The following is a 19,831-nucleotide window of genomic DNA, read 5'->3' on the forward strand; positions in this document are numbered from 1 at the left end:
TGGAATCCGACTGTCTAATTACAACAAAGCATTGCTAGGGCCGCTGGTTCGTGCTGATGCAATGTGATTTGTGCCCATTGCTCTGAATGTCAACGTGAAGAAATATAAAAAAGCGCGGGTAGACGGCTGGAGTAACTATGACTCTGTAAGCAGAGTGACCGAGCCCGGACCAGCGTCGGGATGTTCCTGTGGAAAGCCACCGCTGTTGTTGTTTCCATGGGCTTCGCACATGGTGGTTCTTGCTTCAGCCGGCAGAACCGAGGCGACTCAGAACTGGCACAGACCGGGGGAATCCGACTGTCTTATTAAAACAAACCATTGCTAGGGCCGCTCGTCGGTGCTGACGCAATGTGATTTCTGCCCTGTGCTTTAAATGTCAACGTAAAGAAATATACGGAAAAGCGCGGGTAAACGGCGGGAGTAACAATAGCTCTATAAGCAGTGCAGCGGAGCCCAGACCAGCGTCGGAACCTTCCTGTAGGCACAACTGTACTTATTTCCATGGGCTTCGCGCCTGGAGGTTCTGGCTACAGCCGGCAGAACAGAGCGGACTCAGAACTGCCACAGACCGGGAGAATCTGACTGTCTAATTAAAACAAAGCATTGCTAGGGCCGCTGCTCGCGGCTGACGCAATGTGATTTGTGCCCAGTGCTCTGAATGTCAAGGTGAAGAAATATAAAAAAGCGCGGGTAGACGGCGGGAGTAACTATGACTGTATAAGCGGTGCGACCGAGTCAGGACCAGCGTCGGGACATTCCTGTGGAAAGCCACAACTGTACTTATTTCCATGGGCTTCGCGCCTGGAGGTTCTTGCTACAGCCGGCAGAACAGAGCGGACTCAGAACTGCCACAGACCGGGAGAATCTGACTGTCTAATTAAAACAAAGCATTGCTAGGGCCGCTGGTCGCGGCTGACGCAATGTGATTTGTGCCCAGTGCTCTGAATGTCAAGGTGAAGAAATATAAAAAAGCGCGGGTAGACGGCGGGAGTAACTATGACTGTATAAGCGGTGCGACCGAGTCAGCACCAGCGTCGGGACATTCCTGTGGAAAGCCACAGCCGTGCTTGTTTCCATGGGCTTCTAGCCAGGAGGTTCTTGCTTCAGCCGGCAGAAAAGAGCTGACTCAGAACTGGCACAGACCGGGGAATCTGACTGTCTAATAAAACAAAGCATTGCGATCGCCGCTGGTCGGTGCTGACGCAATGTGATTTCTGACCTGTGCTCTAAATGTCAACGTGAAGAAATATAAAAAGCGCTGGTAAACAGCGGGAGTAACTATGACACTATAAGCGGTGCGGGCGAGCCCGGACCAGAGTCGGGACCTTCCTGTGGAAAGCCACCGCTGTTGTTGTTTCTATGGGCTTCCCGCCTGGAGGTTCTTGCCTCAGCCGGCAGAACAGAGCCGACTCAGAACTTGCACAGACCAGGGGAATCCGACTGTCTAATTACAACAAAGCATTGCTAGAGCCGCTGGCCGGTGCTGACGCAATGTGATTTGTGCCCAGTGCTCTAAATGTCAACGTGAAGAAATATAAAAAAGCGTGGGTAGACGGCAGGAGTAACTAAGACTCTATAAGCGGTGCGACCGAGCCCGGACCAGCATAGGGACCTTCCTGTGGAAAGCCACAGCTGTGCTTGTTTCCACGGGCTTCGGGCCAGGAGGTTCTTGCTTCAGCCGGCAGAAAAGAGCTGACTCAGAACCGGCACAGACCGGGGAATCTGACTGTCTAATAAAAATAAAGCATTGCGAGCGCTGCTGGTCGGTGCTGACGCAATGTGATTTCTGACCTGTGCTCTAAATGTCCACGTGAAGAAATATAAAAAAGCGCGGGTAAACGGCGGGAGTAACTATGGCACTACAAGCGGTGTAACCTAGTCCGGACCAGCGTCCGGACCTTCCTGTGGAAAGCTTCAGCTGTGCTTGTTTCCATGGGCTTCGCGCCTGGAGGTTCTTGCTTCGGCTGGCAGAAAAGAGCCGACTCAGAACTGGCACAGACGGGGGGAATCCGATTGTCTAATTAAAACAAAGCATTGCAAGCGCCGCTGGTCGGTGCTGACACAATGTGATTTCTGCCCTGTGCTCTGAATGTCAACGTGAAGAAATATAAAGAAGCGTGGGTAGACGGCGGGAGTAACTAAGACTCTATAAGCGGAGCGGCCAAGCAGGGACCAGCGTCGGGACCTTCCTGTGGAAAGCCACACCTGTGCTAGTTTTTATGGGCTTCGCGACTGGATGTTCTTGCTTCAGCCGGCAGAACAGAGCCGGCTCAGAACTGGCACAGACTGGGGGAATCCGACTGTCTAATTAAAACAAAGCATTGCTAGGGCCGCTGGTTGGTGCTTACGCAATGTGATCTCTGCCCTGTGCTCTAAATGTCAACGAAAGAAATATCAAAAACCGCGAGTAAATGGCGGGACTAACTATGGCTCTATCAGCGGTGCGGCCGAGCCCGGACCAGAGTCGGGACCTTCCGGTGGAAAGCAACCGCGGTTGTTGTTTCCATGGGCTTCCCGCCTGGAGGTTCCTGCCTCAGCCGCCAGAACATACCCGACTCAGAACTGGCACAGACCGGGGGAATCCGACTGTCTAATTAAAACAAAGCATTGCTAGGGCCGCTGGTCGGTTTTGACGCAATGTTATTTGTGTGCAGTGCTCTGAATGTCAACGTGAAGAAATATAAAAAAGCGCGGGTAGACGGCGGGAGTAACTATAACTCTATAAGCGGTGCGACCGAGCCCGGACCAGCGTCAAGACCTTCCTGTGGAAAGCCACAGCTGTGCTTGTTTCCATGGGTTTCGCGCCAAGAGGTTCTTGCTTCAGCCGGCAGAACAGAGCCGACGCAGAACTGGCACAGACCGGGGGGAACCCGACTCTCTAATTAAAACAAAGCATTGCTAGGGTCGCTGGTCGGTGCTGACGCAATGTGATTTCTGCCCTGTGCTCTAAATGTCAACGTGAAGAAATATAAAAAAGCGCTGGTAAACAGCGCGAGTAACTATGACTCTATAGGCGGTGCGACCGAGCGCGGACCAGCGTCGGGACCTTCCTGTGGAAAGCCACAGCTGTGCTTGTTTCCATGGGCTTCGCGCCAGGAGGTTCTTGCTTCAGCCCGCAGAAAAGAGCTGACTAAGAACTGGCACAGACCGGGAAATCTATTTAATTAAAACAAAGCATTGCGAGCGGCACTGGTCGGTGCTCACGCAATGTGATTTCTGACCTGTGCTCTAAATGTCAACGTGAAGAAATATAAAAAAGCGCGGGTAAACGGTGGGAGTAACTATGGCACTATAAGCGGTGCGGCCTAGCCCGGACCAGCGTCGGGACCTTCCTGTGGAAAGCCACAGCTGTGCTTGTTTCCATGGGCTTCGCGCTAGAGGTTCTTGCTTCGGCCGGCAGAAAAGAGCCGACTCAGAACTGGCACAGACCGGCGGAATCCGACAGTGTAATTAAATCAAAGCATTGCTAGGGCCGCTGGTCGGTGCTGACGCAATGTGATTTCTGCCCTGTGCTCTGAATGTCAACGTGAAGAAATATAAAAAAGCGCTGGTAAACAGCGCGAATAACTATGACTCTATAAGCAGTGCGACCGAGCGCGGACCAGCGTCGGGACCTTCCTGTGGAAAGGCACTGCTGTGCTTGTTTCCATGGGCTTCGCGCCAGGAGGTTCTTGCTTCAGCCAGCAGAACAGAGCCGACTCAGAACTGGCACAGACTGGGGGAATCTAACTGTCTAATTAAAACAAAGCATTGCTAACGCCGCTGGTGGGTGCTGACGCAATGTGATTTGTGCCCAGTGCTCTGAATGTCAACGTGAAGAAATATAAAAAAGTGCGGGTAGACGGCGGGAGTGACTATAACTCTATAAGCGGTGCGCCCGAGCTTGGACCAGCGTCGGGACCTTCCATTGGAAAGCTACTCCTGTTGTTGTTTCCATGGGCTTCGCGCATGGAGGTTCTTGCTTCAGCCGGCATAACAGAAGCGACTCAGAACTGGCACAGACCGGGGGAATCCGACTGTGTAATTAAAACAAAGCATTGCTAGGGCCGCTGGTTGGTGCTGACGAAATGTGATTTGTGCACAGTGCTCTGAATGTCACCGTGAAGAAATATAAAAGGCGCGGGTAGACGGCGGGAGTAACTATGACTTTATAAGCGGTGCGACCGAGCCCGGACCAGCGTAGGGACCTTCCTGTGGAAAGCCACCGCTGTTGTTGTTTCCATGGGCTTCGCGCATGGAGGTTCTTTCTTCAGCCGGCAGAACAGAGGCGACTCAGAACTGGCACAGACCGGGGGAATCTGACTGTCTAATTAAAACAAAGCATTACTTGGGCCTCAGGTCGGGGCTTACAGAATGTGATTTCTGCCCTGTGCTCTAAATGTCAACGTAAAGAAATATTTAGAAAAGCGCGGGTAAACGGCGGGAGTAACTATAGCTCTATAAGCGGTGCAGCGGAGCCCGGGAGAGCGTCGGAACCTTCCTGTGGAAAGCCACAGCTCTACTTATTTCAATGGGCTTCGCGCCTGGAGGTTCTTGCTTCAGCCGGCATAAAAGAAGCGACTCAGAACTGGCACAGACCGGGGGAATTTGACTGTCTAATTAAAACAAAGCATTGCTAGGGCCGCTGGTCGGTGCTGACGCAATGTGATTTGTGCCCAGTGCTCTGAATGTCAACGTAAAGGAATATAAAAAAGCGGGGGTAGACGGCGGGAGTAACTATGACTCTATAAGCGGTGCTACCGAGCCCGGACCAGCGTGGGGACCTTCCTGTGGAAAGCCACCGCTGTTGTTTCCATGGACTTACCGCTTGGAGGTTCTTGCCTCAGCCGGCAGAACAGAGCCGACTCAGAACTGGCACAGACCGGGGGAATCCGACTGTCTACTTAAAACAAAGCATTGCTAGGGCCGCTGGTCGGTGCTGACGCAATGTGATTTCTGCCCTGTGCTCTAAATGTCAACGTGAAGAAATATAAAAAAGCGCGGGTAAGCGGCGGGAGTAACTATGGCTGTATAAGCGGTGCGGCCGAGCCCGGACCAGCGTCGGGACCTTCCTGTGGAAAGCCACCGCTGTTGTTTCCTTGGGATTCCCGCCTGGAGGTTCTTGCCCCAGCCGGTAGAACAGAGCCGACTCAGAACTGGCACAGACCGGGGGAATCCGACTGTCTACTTCAAAGAAAGCATTGCTAGGGCCGCTGGTCGGTGCTGACGCAATGTGATTTGTGCCCAGTGCTTTGAATGTCAACGTAAAGAAATATAAAAAAGCTCGGGTAGACGGCGAGAGTAACTATGACTCTATAGGCGGTGCGACCGAGCCCGGACCAGCGTCGGGACCTTCCCTTGGAAAGCCACTGCTGTGCTAATTTCCAAGGGTTTCGCGCCAGGAGGTACTTGCTTCAACCGGCAGAAAAGAGCCGACTCAGAACTGGCACAGACCGGGGGAATCCGACTGTCTACTTAAAAGAAAGCATTGCGAGCGCCGCTGGTCGGTGCTGACGCATTGTGATTTGTTCCCAGTGCTCTGAATGTCAACGTGAAGAAATATAAAAAAGATTGGGTAGACGGAGGGAGTAACTATGACTCTGTAAGCGGAGCGACCTAGCTTGGACCAGCGTCGGGACCTTCCTGTGGAAAGCCACCGCTGTTGTTGTTTCCATGGGCTTCGCACATGAAGGTTCTTGCTTAAGCCGGCAGAACAGAAGCGACTCAGAACTGGCACAGACCGGGGGAATCCGACTGTCTACTTAAAACAAAGCAATGCTAGGGCCGCTGGTTGGTGCTGACGCATTGTGATTCGTGCCCAGTGCTCTGAATGTCAACGTGAAGAAATATAAAAAAGCGCGGGTAGACGGCGGGAGTAACTATGACTCTATAAGCGGTACGACCTAGCCCGCACCAGCGTCGGGACCTTCCTGTGGAAAGCCACCGCTGTGGTTGTTTCCATGGGCTTCGCGCATGGAGGTTCTTGCTTCAGCCGGCGGAACATGAGCCGACTCAGAACTGGCACAGACCGGGGGAATCCGACTGTCTAATTAAAACAAATCATTGCGAGCGCCGCTGGTCCGTGCTTACGCAATGTGATTTATGCCCTGTGCTCGAAATGTCAACGTAAAGAATTATATAAAAAATCGCGGGTAAACGGCGGGAGTAACTTTGGCTCTATATGCGGTGCAGCCGAGCCCGGACCAGCGTCAGAACCTTCCTGTGGACAGCCACAGCTGTACCTATTCCCATGGGCTTCGCCCCTGGAGGTTCTTGCTACAGCCGGCAGAACAGAGCCGACTCAGAACTGGCACAGACTGGGGGAATCTAACTGTCTAATTAAAACAAAGCATTGCTAGGGCCGCTGGTTGGTGCTGACGCAATGTGATTTGTGCCCAGTGCTCTAAATGTCAACGTGAAGAAATATAAAAAAAAGGTCGGGTAGACGGCGAGAGTAACTATGACTCTATAAGCGGTGCGACCGAGCCCGGACCAGAGTCGGGACCTTCCTGTGGAAAGCCACCGCTGTTGTTACCATGGGCTTCCCGCCTGGAGGTTCTTGCCTCAGCCGGCAGAACACAGTCGACTCAGAACTGGCACAGACCGGGGGTACCCGGGGGTACTACTTAAAACAAAGCATTGCTAGGGCTGCTGGTTGGTGCTGACGCAATGTGATTTCTTCCCTGTGCTCTAAATGTCAACGTGAAGAAATATAAAAAAGCGCGGGTAAACGGCGGGAGTAAATATGGCTCTATAAGCGGTGCAGCCAAGCCCAGACCAGCGTCGGGACCTTCCTGTGGAAAGCCACTGCTGTTGTTGTATCCATGGGCTTCGTGCATGGAGGTTCTTGCTTCAGCCGGCATAACAGCAGCGACTCCGAACTGGCACAGACCGGGGGAATCCGACTGTCTAATTAAAACAAAGCATTGCTAGGGCCACTGGTCGGTGCTGACGCAATGTGATTGGTGCTCAGTGCTCTGAATGTCAACTTGAAGAAATATAAAAAAAGCGCGGGTAGACGGCGGGAGTAACTATAACTCTGTAAGCGGAGCGACCTAGCCCGGACCAGCGTCGGGACCTGCCTGTGGAAAGCCACCGCTGTTGTTTCCATGGGATTCCCGCCTGAAGGTTCTTGCCTCAGCCGGCAGAACAGAGCTGACTCAGAACTGGCACAGACCGGGGGAATCCGACTGTCTAATTAAAACAAATCATTGCGAGCGCCGCTGGTCTGTGCTTACGCAATGTGATTTCTGCCCTGTGCTCTAAATGTCAAAGTAAAGAAATATAAGGAAAAGCGCGGGTAAACGGCGGGAGTAACTATGGCCATAATAGCGGTGCAGCCGAGCCCGGACCAGCGTCGGAACCTTCCTGTGGAAGCCACAACTGTACCTATTTCCATGGGCTTCGCTCCTGGTGGTTCTTCCTACAGCCGGCAGAACAGAGCCGACTCAGAACTGGCACAGACCGGGGGAATCTGACTGTCTAATGAAAACAAAGCATTGCTAGGGCCGCTGTTCGGTGCTGATGCAATGTGATTTGTGCCCAGTGCTCTGAACGTCAACGTGAAGAAATATAAAAAAGCTCGGGTAGACGGCGAGAGTAACTATAACCCTATAAGCGGTGCGACCGAGCCCGGACCAGCGTCGGGACCTTCCTGTGGAAAGCCACAGCTGTGCTTGTTTCCAAGGGCTTCGCGCCAGGAGGTTCTTGCTTCAGCCGGCAGAAAAGAGCCGTCTCAGAACTGGCACAGACCGGGGGAATCCGACTGTCTAATTAAAACAAAGCATTGCGAGCGCCGCTGGTCGGTGCTGACGCATTGTGATTTCTGCCCTGTGGTCTGAATGTCAACGTGAAGAAATATAAAGAAGTGTGGGTAGACGGCGGGAGTAACTATGGCTCTATATGCGGTGCAGCCGAGCCCGGACCAGCGTCGGAACCTTCCTGTGGACAGCCACAGCTGTACCTATTTCCATGGGCTTTGCGCTTGGAGGTTCTTGCTACAGCCGGCAGAACAGAGCCGACTCAGAACTGGCACAGACCGGGAGAATCTGACTGTCTAATTAAAACAAAGCATTGCTAGGGCCGCTGTTCGGTGCTGACGCAATGTGATTTGTGCACAGTGCTCTGAATGTCAACCTGAAAAAATATAAAAAAAGAGCGGGTAGACGGCGGGAGTGAGTATGACTCTTTAAGCGGTGCGACAGAGCCCGGTTTAGCGTCGGGACCTTCCTGTGAAAAGCCACTGCTGTTGTTTTTTCCATGGGCTTCGCCCATGGAGGTTTATTGCTTCAACCGGCATAACAGAAGCGACTCAGAACTGACACAGACTGGGGGAATCCGACTGTTTAATTAAAACAAAGCATTGCTAGGGCCGCTGGTTGGTGCTAACGCAATGTGATTTGTGCCCAGTGCTCTGAATGTCAACGTGAAGAAATATAAAAAAGCGAGGGTAGACGGCGGAAGTAACTATGACTCTGTAAGCGGAGCGACCGAGCCCGGACCAGCGTCAGGACCTTCCTGTGGAAAGCCACCGCTGTTGTTGTTTCCATGGGCTTCGCGAATTGAGGTTCTTGCTTCAGCCGGCAGAACAGAGACGACTCAGAACTGGCACAGACCGGGGGAATCCGTCTGTCTAATTAAAACAAAGCATTGCTAGGGCCACTGGTCGGTGCTGACGCAATGTGATTGGTGCTCAGTGCTCTGAATGTCAACGTGAAGAAATATAAAAAAAGCGCGGGTAGACGGCGGGAGTAACTATAACTCTGTAAGCGGAGCGACCTAGCCCGGACCAGCGTCGGGACCTTCCTGTGGAAAGCCACCGCTGTTGTTTCCATGGGATTCCCGCCTGAAGGTTCTTGCCTCAGCCGGCAGAACAGAGCTGACTCAGAACTGGCACAGACCGGGGGAGTCCGACTGTCTAATTAAAACAAATCATTGCGAGCGCCGCTGGTCTGTGCTTACGCAATCTGATTTCTGCCCTGTGCTCTAAATGTCAAAGTACAGAAATATATGGAAAAGCGCGGGTAAACGGCGGGAGTAACTATGGCTATATAAGCGGTGCAGCCGAGCCCGGACCAGCGTCGGAACCTTCCTGTGGAAGCCACAGCTGTACCTATTTCCATGGGCTTCGCTCCTGGTGGTTCTTGCTACAGCCGGCAGAACAGAGCCGACTCAGAACTGGCACAGACCGGGGGAATCTGACTGTCTAATGAAAACAAAGCATTGCTAGGGCCGCTGGTCGGTGCTGACGCAATGTGATTCGTGCACAGTGCTCTGAATGTCAACGTGAAAAAAACTAAAAAAGCGCGGGTAAACGGCGGGAGTAACTATGGCTCTATAAGCGGTGCGGCCGAACCCGGACCAGAGTCGGGACCTTCCTTTGGAAAGCCACCGCTGTTGTTTCCATGGGATTCCCGCCTGGAGGTTCTTGCGTCAGCCGGCAGAACAGAGCCGAATCAGAACTGGCACAGACCGGGGGAATCCGACTGTCTACTTAAAACAAAGCATTGCTAGGGCCGCTGTTCAGTGCTGACGCAATGTGATTTGTGCCCAGTGCTCTGAACGTCAACGTGAAGAAATATAAAAAAGCTCGGGTAGACGGCGAGAGTAACTATGACCCTATAAGCGGTGCAGCCGAACCCGGACCAGAGTCGGGACCTTCCTTTGGAAAGCCAGAGCTGTGCATGTTTCCATGGGCTTCGCGACAGGAGGTTCTTGCTTCAGCCGGCAGAACAGAGCTGACTCAGAACTGGCACAGACCGGGGGAATCCGACTGTCTAATTAAAACAAATCATTGCGAGCGCCGCTGGTCTGTGCTTACGCAATGTGATTTCTGCCCTGTGCTCTAAATGTCAAAGTAAAGAAATATATGGAAAAGCGCAGGTAAACGGCGGGAGTAACTATGGCTATATAAGCGGCGCAGCCGAGCCCGGACCAGCGTCGGAACCTTCCTGTGGAAGCCACAGCTGTACCTATTTCCATGGGCTTCGCTCCTGGTGGTTCTTGCAACAGCCGGCAGAACAGAGCCGACTCAGAACTGGCACAGACCGGGGGAATCTGACTGTCTAATGAAAACAAAGCATTGCTAGGGCCGCTGGTCGGTGCTGACGCAATGTGATTCGTGCACAGTGCTCTGAATGTCAACGTGAAAAAAACTAAAAAAGCGCGGGTAAACGGCGGGAGTAACTATGGCTCTATAAGCGGTGCGGCCGAACCCGGACCAGAGTCGGGACCTCCCTTTGGGAAGCCACCGCTGTTGTTTCCATGGGATTCCCGCCTGGAGCTTCTTGCGTCAGCCGGCAGAACAGAGCCGAATCAGAACTGGCACAGACCGGGGGAATCCGACTGTCTACTTAAAACAAAGCATTGCTAGGGCCGCTGTTCGTGCTGACGCAATGTGATTTGTGCCCAGTGCTCTGAACGTCAACGTGAAAAAATATAAAAAACCTCGAGTAGACGGCGAGAGTAACTATGACCCTATAAGCGGTGCAGCCGAACGCGGACCAGAGTCGGGACCTTCCTTTGGAAAGCCAGAGCTGTGCATGTTTCCATGGGCTTCGCGACAGGAGGTTCTTGCTTCAGCCGGCAGAACAGAGCTGACTCAGAACTGGCACAGACCGGGGGAATCCGACTGTCTAATTAAAACAAATCATTGCGAGCGCCGCTGGTCTGTGCTTACGCAATGTGATTTCTGCCCTGTGCTCTAAATGTCAAAGTAAAGAAATATATGGAAAAGCGCGGGTAAACGGCGGGAGTAACTATGGCTATATAAGCGGTGCAGCCGCGCCCGGACCAGCGTCGGAACCTTCCTGTGGAAGCCACAGCTGTACCTATTTCCATGGGCTTCGCTCCTGGTGGTTCTTGCTACAGCCGGCAGAACAGAGCCGACTCAGAACTGGCACAGACCGGGGGAATCTGACTGTCTAATGAAAACAAAGCATTGCTAGGGCCGCTGGTCGGTGCTGACGCAATGTGATTGGTGCTCAGTGCTCTGAATGTCAACGTGAAGAAATATAAAAAAAGCGCGGGTAGACGGCGGGAGTAACTATACTCTGTAAGCGGAGCGACCTAGCCCGGACCAGCGTCGGGAGCTTCCTGTGGAAAGCCACCGCTGTTTTTTCCATGGGATTCCCGCCTGAAGGTTCTTGCCTCAGCCGGCAGAACAGAGCTGACTCAGAACTGGCACAGACCGGGGGAATCCGACTGTCTAATTAAAACAAATCATTGCGAGCGCCGCTGGTCTGTGCTTACGCAATGTGATTTCTGCCCTGTGCTCTAAATGTCAAAGTAAAGAAATATATGGAAAAGCGCGGGTAAACGGCGGGAGTAACTATGGCAATAAGCGGTGCAGCCGAGCCCGGACCAGCGTCGGAACCTTCCTGTGGAAGCCACAGCTGTACCTATTTCCATGGGCTTCGCTCCTGGTGGTTCTTGCTACAGCCGGCAGAACAGAGCCGACTCAGAACTGGCACAGACCGGGGGAATCTGACTGTCTAATGAAAACAAAGCATTGCTAGGGCCGCTGGTCGGTGCTGACGCAATGTGATTCGTGCAGAGTGCTCTGAATGTCAACGTGAAGAAATATAAAAAAGTGCGGGTAGACGGCGGGAGTGACTATAACTCTATAAGCGGTGCGCCCGAGCTCGGACCAGCGTCGGGACCTTCCATTGGAAAGCTACTCCTGTTGTTTCCATGGGCTTCGCGCATGGAGGTTCTTGCTTCAGCCGGCATAACAGAAGCGACTCCGAACTGGCACAGACCGGGGGAATCCGACTGTGTAATTAAAACAAAGCATTGCTAGGGCCGCTGGTTGGTGCTGACGCAATGTGATTTGTGCACAGTGCTCTGAATGTCAACGTGAAGAAATATAAAAAAGCCGGGTAAACGGCGGGAGTAACTATGGCTCTATAAGCGGTGCAGCGGAACCCGGACCAGAGTCGGGACCTTCCTTTGGAAAGCCAGAGCTGTGCATGTTTCCATGGGCTTCGCGACAGGAGGTTCTTGCTTCAGCCGGCAGAAAAGAGCTGACTCAGAACTGGCACAGACCGGGGAATCTGACTGTCTAATTAAAACAAAGCATTGCTAGGGCCGCTGGTCGGTGCTGACGCAATGTGATTTCTGCTCTGTGCTCTAAATGTCAACGTGAAAAAATATAAAAAAGTGCGGGTAAACGGCGGGAGTAACTATGGCTCTATAAGCGGTGCGGCCGAACCCGGACCAGAGTCGGGACCTTCCTTTGGAAAGCCAGAGCTGTGCATGTTTCCATGGGATTCCCGCCTGGAGGTTCTTGCGTCAGCCGGCAGAACAGAGCCGACTCAGAACTGGCACAGACTTGGGGAATCCAACTGTCTACTTAAAACAAAGCATTGCTAAGGCCGCTGTTCGGTGCTGACGCAATGTGATTTGTGCCCAGTGCTCTGAACGTCAACGTGAAGAAATATAAAAAAGCTCGGGTAGACGGCGAGAGTAACTATGACACTATAAGCGGTGCGACCGAGCCCGGACCAGCGTCGGGACCTTCCTGTGGAAAGCCACAGCTGTGCTTGTTTCCAAGGGCTTTGCGCTTCGAGGTTCTTGCGACAGCCGGCAGAACAGAGCCAACTCAGAACTGGCACAGACCGGGAGAATCTGACTGTCTAATTAAAACAAAGCATTGCTAGGGCCGCTGTTCGGTGTTGACGCAATGTGATTTGTGCCCAGTGCTCTGAACGTCAACGTGAAGAAATATAAAAAAGCTCGGGTAGACGGCGAGAGTAACTATAACCCTATAAGCGGTGCGACCGAGCCTGGACCAGCGTCGGGACCTTCCTGTGGAAAGCCACAGCTGTGCTTGTTTCCATGGGCTTCGCGCCTGGAGGTTCTCGCTTCGGCTGGCTGAAAAGAGCCGACTTAGAACTGGCACAGACCGGGGGAATCCGACTATCTAATTAAAACAAAGCATTGCGAGCGCCGCTGGTCGGTGCTAACGCAATGTGATTTCTGCCCTGTGCTCTGAATGTCAACGTGAAGAAATATAAAGAAGCGTGGGTAGACGGCAGGAGTAACTAAGACTCTATAAGCGGAGTGGCCGAGCAGGGACCAGCATCGGGACCTTCCTGTGGAATGCCACAGCTATGCTAGTTTCCATGGGCTTCGCGCGTGGAGGTTCTTGCTTCAGCCGGCAGAACGGAGCCGACTCAGAACTGGCACAGACCGGGGGAATCCGACTGTCTAATTAAAACAAAGCATTGCTAGGGCCGCTGGTCGGTGCTGACGCAATGTGATTTGTGCACAGTGCTCTGAATGTCAACGTGAAGAAATATAAAAAAGCGCGGGTAGACGGCGGGAGTAACTATAACTCTATAAGCGGTGCGACCGAGCCTGGACCAGCGTCGGGACCTTCCTGTGGAAAGCCACCGCTGTTGTTGTTTCCATGGGCTTCCCGCCTGGAGGTTCTTGCTACAGCCGGCAGAACAGAGCGGACTCAGAACTGCCACAGACCGGGAGAATCTGACTGTCTAATTAAAACAAAGCATTGCTAGGGCCGCTGGTCGCGGCTGACGCAATGTGATTTGTGCCCAGTGCTCTGAATGTCAAGGTGAAGAAATATAAAAAAGCGCGGGTAGACGGTGGGAGTAACTATGACTGTATAAGCGGTGCGACCGAGTCAGGACCAGCGTCGGGACATTCCTGTGGAAAGCCACAGCTGTGGTTGTTTCCATGGGCTTCTAGCCAGGAGGTTCTTGCTTCAGCCGGCAGAAAAGAGCTGACTCAGAACTGGCACAGACCGGGGAATCTGACTGTCTAATAAAACAAAGCAATGCGAGCGCCGCTGGTCGGTGCTGACGCAATGTGATTTCTGACCTGTGCTCTAAATGTCAACGTGAAGAAATATAAAAAGCGCTGGTAAACAGCGGGAGTAACTATGACACTATAAGCGGTGCGGGCGAGCCCGGACCAGAGTCGGGACCTTCCTGTGGAAAGCCACCGCTGTTGTTGTTTCTATGGGCTTCCCGCCTGGAGGTTCTTGCCTCAACCGGCAGAACAGAGCCGACTCAGAACTTGCACAGACCAGGGGAATCCGACTGTCTAATTACAACAAAGCATTGCTAGAGCCGCTGGCCGGTGCTGACGCAATGTGATTTGTGCCCAGTGCTCTAAATGTCAACGTGAAGAAATATAAAAAAGCGTGGGTAGACGGCAGGAGTAACTAAGACTCTATAAGCGGTGCGACCGAGCCCGGACCAACATAGGGACCTTCCTGTGGAAAGCCACAGCTGTGCTTGTTTCCACGGGCTTCGGGCCAGGAGGTTCTTGCTTCAGCCGGCAGAAAAGAGCTGACTCAGAACCGGCACAGACCGGGGAATCTGACTGTCTAATAAAAATAAAGCATTGCGAGCGCTGGTGGTCGGTGCTGACGCAATGTGATTTCTGACCTGTGCTCTAAATGTCCACGTGAAGAAATATAAAAAAGCGCGGGTAAACGGCGGGAGTAACTATGGCACTACAAGCGGTGTAATATAGTCCGGACCAGCGTCGGGACCTTCCTGTGGAAAGCTTCAGCTGTGCTTGTTTCCATGGGCTTCGCGCCTGGAGGTTCTTGCTTCGGCTGGCAGAAAAGAGCCGACTCAGAACTGGCACAGACGGGGGGAATCCGATTGTCTAATTAAAACAAAGCATTGCAAGCGCCGCTGGTCGGTGCTGACACAATGTGATTTCTGCCCTGTGCTCTGAATGTCAACGTGAAGAAATATAAAGAAGCGTGGGTAGACGGCGGGAGTAACTAAGACTCTATAAGCGGAGCGGCCAAGCAGGGACCAGCGTCGGAACCTTCCTGTGGAAAGCCACACCTGTGCTAGTTTCCATGGGCTTCGCGACTGGATGTTCTTGCTTCAGCCGGCAGAACAGAGCCGGCTCAGAACTGGCACAGACTGGGGGAATCCGACTGTCTAATTAAAACAAAGCATTGCTAGGGCCGCTGGTTGGTGCTTACGCAATGTGATCTCTGCCCTGTGCTCTAAATGTCAACGAAAGAAATATAAAAAACCGCGAGTAAATGGCGGGACTAACTATGGCTCTATCAGCGGTGCGGCCGAGCCCGGACCAGAGTCGGGACCTTCCGGTGGAAAGCAACCGCGGTTGTTGTTTCCATGGGCTTCCCGCCTGGAGGTTCCTGCCTCAGCCGCCAGAACATACCCGACTCAGAACTGGCACAGACCGGGGGAATCCGACTGTCTAATTAAAACAAAGCATTGCTAGGGCCGCTGGTCGGTTTTGACGCAATGTTATTTGTGTGCAGTGCTCTGAATGTCAACGTGAAGAAATATAAAAAAGCGCGGGTAGACGGCGGGAGTAACTATGACTCTATAAGCGGTGCGACCGAGCTCGGACCAGCGTCAAGACCTTCCTGTGGAAAGCCACAGCTGTGCTTGTTTCCATGGGTTTCGCGCCAAGAGGTTCTTGCTTCAGCCGGCAGAACAGAGCCGACGCAGAACTGGCACAGAACGGGGGGAACCCGACTCTCTAATTAAAACAAAGCATTGCTAGGGTCGCTGGTCGGTGCTGACGCAATGTGATTTCTGCCCTGTGCTCTAAATGTCAACGTGAAGAAATATAAAAAAGCGCTGGTAAACAGCGCGAGTATCTATGACTCTATAGGCGGTGCGACCGAGCGCGGAACAGCGTCGGGACCTTCCTGTGGAAAGCCACAGCTGTGCTTGTTTCCATGGGCTTCGCGCCAGGAGGTTCTTGCTTCAGCCGGCAGAAAAGAGCTGACTAAGAACTGGCACAGACCGGGAAATCTATTTAATTAAAACAAAGCATTGCGAGCGGCACTGGTCGGTGCTCACGCAATGTGATTTCTGACCTGTGCTCTAAATGTCAACGTGAAGAAATATAAAAAAGCGCGGGTAAACGGTGGGAGTAACTATGGCACTATAAGCGGTGCGGCCTAGCCCGGACCAGCGTCGGGACCTTCCTGTGGAAAGACACAGCTGTGCTTGTTTCCATGGGCTTCGCGCTAGAGGTTCTTGCTTCGGCCGGCAGAAAAGAGCCGACTCAGAACTGGCACAGACCGGCGGAATCCGACAGTGTAATTAAATCAAAGCATTGCTAGGGCCGCTGATCGGTGCTGACGCAATGTGATTTCTGCCCTGTGCTCTGAATGTCAACGTGAAGAAATATAAAAAAGCGCTGGTAAACAGCGCGAATAACTATGACTCTATAAGCAGTGCGACCGAGCGCGGACCAGCGTCGGGACCTTCCTGTGGAAAGGCACTGCTGTGCTTGTTTCCATGGGCTTCGCGCCAGGAGGTTCTTGCTTCAGCCAGAAGGAAAGAGCTGACTAAGAACTGGCACAGACCGGGAAATCTATTTAATTACAACAAAGCATTGCTAGGGCCGCTGGTCGGTGCTGACGCAATGTGATTTGTGCCCAGTGCTCTGAATGTCAACGTGAAGAAATATAAAAAAGCGCGGGTAGACGGCGGGAGTAACTATGGCTCTATAAGTGGTGCGGCGTAGCCCGGACTAGCGTCGGGACCTTCCTGTGGAAAGCCACAGCTGTGCTTGTTTCCACGGGCTTCGGGCCAGGAGGTTCTTGCTTCAGCCGGCAGAACGGAGCCGACTCAGAACTGGCACTGACCGGGGGAATCCGACTGTCTAATTAAAACAAAGCATTGCTAGGGCCACTGGTCGGTGCTGACGCAATGTGATTTGTGCCCAGTGCTCTGAATGTCAACGTAAAAAAATATAAGAAATTGCGGGTAAACGGCGGGAGTAACTATGGCTCTATAAGCGGTGCGGCCGAACCCGGACCAGAGTCGGGACCTTCCTGTGGAAAGCTACCGCTGTTGTTTCCATGGGATTCCCGCCTGGACGTTCTTCCCTCAGCCGGCAGAACAGAGCTGACTCAGAACTGGCACAGACCGGGGGAATCTGACTGTCTAATTAAAACAAAGCATTGCTAGGGCCTCAGGTCGGTGCTTACAGAATGTGATTTCTGCCCTGTGCTCTAAATGTCAACGTAAAGAAATATATAGGAAAGCGCGGGTAAACGGCGGGAGTAACTATAGCTCTATAGGCGGTTTCAGCGGAGCCCGGGAGAGCGTCGGAACCTTCCTGTGGAAAGCCACAGCTCTACTTATTTCAATGGGCTTCGCGCCTGGAGGTTCTTGCTTCAGCCGGCATAAAAGAAGCGACTCAGAACTGGCACAGACCGGGGGAATTTGACTGTCTAATTAAAACAAAGCATTGCTAGGGCCGCTGTTTGGTGCTGACGCAATGTGATTTCTGCCCTGTGCTCTAAATGTCAACGTGAAGAAATATAAAAAAGCACGGGTAAACGGCGGGAGTAACTATGGCTCTATAAGCGGTGCAGCCGAACCCGGACCAGAGTCGGGACCTTCCTTTGGAAAGCCAGAGCTGTGCATGTTTCCATGGGCTTCGCGACAGGAGGTTCTTGCTTCAGCCGGCAGAACAGAGCTGACTCAGAACTGGCACAGACCGGGGGAATCCGACTGTCTAATTAAAACAAATCATTGCGAGTGCCGCTGGTCTGTGCTTACGCATTGTGATTTCTGCCCTGTGCTCTAAATGTCAAAGTAAAGAAATATATAGAAAAGCGCGGGTAAACGGCGGGAGTAACTATGGCTATATAAGCGGTGCAGCCGAGCCCGGACCAGCGTCGGAACCTTCCTGTGGAAGCCACAGCTGTACCTATTTCCATGGGCTTCGCTCCTGGTGGTTCTTGCTACAGCCGGCAGAACAGAGCCGACTCAGAACTGGCACAGACTGGGGGAATCTGACTGTCTAATGAAAACAAAGCATTGCTAGGGCCGCTGGTCGGTGCTGACGCAATGTGATTGGTGCTCAGTGCTCTGAATGTCAACGTGAAGAAATATAAAAAAAGCGCGGGTAGACGGCGGGAGTAACTATACTCTGTAAGTGGAGCGACCTAGCCCGGACCAGCGTCGGGACCTTCCTGTGGAAAGCCACCGCTGTTGTTTCCATGGGATTCCCGCCTGAAGGTTCTTGCCTCAGCCGGCAGAACAGAGCTGACTCAGAACTGGCACAGACCGGGGGAATCCGACTGTCTAATTAAAACAAATCATTGCGAGCGCCGCTGGTCTGTGCTTACGCAATGTGATTTCTGCCCTGTGCTCTAAATGTCAAAGTAAAGAAATATATGGAAAAGCGCGGGTAAACGGCGGGAGTAACTATGGCTATATAAGCGGTGCAGCCGAGCCCGGACCAGCGTCGGAACCTTCCTGTGGAAGCCACAGCTGTACCTATTTCCATGGGCTTCGCTCCTGGTGGTTCTTGCTACAGCCGGCAGAACAGAGCCGACTCAGAACTGGCACAGACCGGGGGAATCTGACTGTCTAATGAAAACAAAGCATTGCTAGGGCCGCTGGTCGGTGCTGACGCAATGCGATTTCTGCCTAGTGCTCTGAATGTCAACGTAAAGGAATTAACAAAAGCGCGGGTAAACGGCACAAGTAACTATAACACTATAAGCGGAGCGGCCGAGCCCGGACCAGCGTCGGGACCTTCCTGTGGAACGCCACAGCTGTGCTTTTTTCCAGAAAAAAGAGAGAGAGAGAGAAAGAGAGAGATAGAGAAAGAGAACGAGAGAGAGAAAGAGAGAGAGAAAGAGAGAGAGAGAAAGAGAGAGAGAAAGAGAGAGAGAAATAGATAAAGAGGGAGAGAAATAGAGAGAGAGAGAAAGAGAGATAGAGTGAGAGAAAGAGAGAGATCGAGAGATAGAGAGAGACAAAGAGAAAGAGAGAGAGAATGAGAGAGAGATAGAGAGATAGAGAGAGGGGGGAAGAGAGAGAAAGAAAGAGAGAGAGAGAGAAAAAAGAGAGAGAGAGAAAGAGAGAGAGAGAGATAAAAGAGAGAGAAAGAGGAAGAGAAAGAGAGAGAGATAGAGAAAGAGAGAGAGAAAGAAAGAGATAGAGAGAGAGAAAGAGAGAGATAGAGATAGAGAAAGATAGAGAGAGAACGAGAGAAAGACAGAGAGAGAGAGAGAGAGAAAGAGAGTGAGATAGAGAAAGGGAGAGAGAAAGAGAGAGAGAAAGAGATAGAGAGAGATAGAGAAAGAGAGAGAGAGAAAGAGAGAGATCGAGAGAGACAAAGAGAAAGAGAGAGAGAATGAGAGAGAGAGAGATAGAGAGAGAGAGGGGGGGGAAAAGAGAGAAAGAAAGAGAGAGAGTGAGAAAAAAAGAGAAAGAGAGAGATAAAAGAGAGAGAAAGAGGAAGAGAAAGAGAGAGATAGATAGAGAAAGAGAGAGAGAGAAAGAGATAGAGAGAGAGAAAGAGAGAGATAGAGATGGAGAAAGATAGAGAGAGAAAGAGAGAAAGACAGAGAGAGAGAGAGAGTGAGAGATAGAGAAAGGGAGAGAGAAAGAGAGAGAGAAAGAGATAGAGAGAGAGAGAAAGAGAGAGAGAAATAGAGGGGGAGAGATAGAAATATAGAGAGAGAACGAGAGAGAGAGAGAGAAAGAGAGAGAAAGAGAGACAAAGAGATATATATATAGAGAGAGAAAGAGAGAGAGAGAGAGACAAAGAGATATATATATATATAGAGAGAAAGAAAGGGAGAGAGAAAAAGAGAGAGAGAGATACCGACACAATGTGATTTCTGCCCAGTGCTCTGAATGTCAACGTAAAGAAATATAAAAAAGTGTGGGTAAACTGCGGGAGTAACTATAACTCTATAAGTGGTGCGGCAGAGTTCGGACCAGCGTCGGGACCTTCCTGTGGAAAGCCACCGCTGTTGTTTCCATGGGCTTACCGCTTAGAGGTTCTTGCCTCAGCCGGCAGACCAGAGCCGACACAGAACTGGCACAGACCGGGGGAATCCGACTGTCTA

This window comes from Haemaphysalis longicornis, unplaced genomic scaffold (genome assembly GCF_048455015.1).
Source record: "Haemaphysalis longicornis isolate Haplotype H1 unplaced genomic scaffold, Haemaphysalis longicornis Haplotype H1 scaffold_6, whole genome shotgun sequence".
Lineage (NCBI taxonomy): Eukaryota > Metazoa > Arthropoda > Arachnida > Ixodida > Ixodidae > Haemaphysalis > Haemaphysalis longicornis.